Raw genomic sequence first — 1,366 nt, forward strand, 5'->3', positions numbered from 1 at the left:
CCATCAAGTTAATCAAGCTATGGTGCCACCAGAAACAGCCAACCGGTTGATCAGCAATCTTAACTTGGAACAATATGCAATTCAGAGTGGAGCTCATCTAAAAGATGTTGCCGAAGACATCAGGAAAAGCAATTTGCTTAAACTGACAGATGGACGGTGAGTTTTCGCTACACATATGGCAAGCAGCTATCAGCCTACTCCTGAACAACAGAAGCAAGCAGATGATTTACTATCTGACATGGCTACAGATATTAGCCAGTTGGACCTCCCGTTTATGGTAGGACAAGAAATTGAAGAGTTGTCCAATTTACCTCTCCTAGATTCCAACTCAAATCAGAGTATGGGATTAGATGACGTGGGCTATCAGAATCTCGACAACGCTATGGAAGCATAATGGACCCACATAACTTTCCTAACAGACGCGACAGCAGATAAAACATCTACAGTCGCTTCGAAGGCGGTAGAAGTTGATAGATTTATGTAAATAGTAATGAGGTGTCACCTTAAGTAAATCATAGTTGGTGATTTACCTTAGTTATGTTAAAGTAACTAGAGTTACTTTTCCCTTGTATATATACATGCTAGTGTGCTGAAGAGAGGGGATCGAATGTTAGAAAGTCTTACTCTCTTTCCTTTTGTGTTTGTATTTCACTTGTATGAAACTTCCTCCCTATCAATAAAAATAGTTACTAGTGTGGTTTCTTTTGTGTTTGTGTTTAGGGCATATTTAACATATCACAGATAGTATTTATTGTACTGGCGTCGACAGCTTCTCCAAGAGATTGAATTTTTTCTTCATGAAACTTCCTCACCTTAGAGAACTGGTTTTAGGTACCATCTATGAAGAAAAAATGGCAAAACCTAATATAACAAAGTCATTAGAATGTTTATATGAAGATCAAAAATATATCTGGGATACCTGTATTTCACTTGTATCCTTTTATACCTGTGACATTAATGGGGTGTTTCATTAATGTCCATTTTTCAGGAGGTAGAACATTAGGTCTGCATGCACAGACAGTTGCTCCTGTATCTATTAATGAACACAAGCTATATGGTTTATAGCATGTAAACTTAAATTCTCCTAACACATATGTATATTTCTTTTTGCCCTGACTTGGGGCAAAAAGGATATTTTCATTCCCATTTGGAATACTATACATTTCACATAATTTTATAATTTCATTTCTTTCCTTTTGTGTTTGTATTTCACTTGTATGAAACTTCCTCCCTATCAATAAAAATAGTTACTAGTGTGGTTTCTGAAGCTATATGAAACTTCAGAAACTATTTATATATATATCCGAAGAAAGTGCATAAACCAAAAGCCCCATATCTTGGAACAACATTAGGAAAGGCACCATGA

The sequence above is a fragment of the Fragaria vesca genome, linkage group LG3 (genome assembly GCF_000184155.1).
Source record: "Fragaria vesca subsp. vesca linkage group LG3, FraVesHawaii_1.0, whole genome shotgun sequence".
In the NCBI taxonomy this organism is placed as follows: domain Eukaryota; kingdom Viridiplantae; phylum Streptophyta; class Magnoliopsida; order Rosales; family Rosaceae; genus Fragaria; species Fragaria vesca.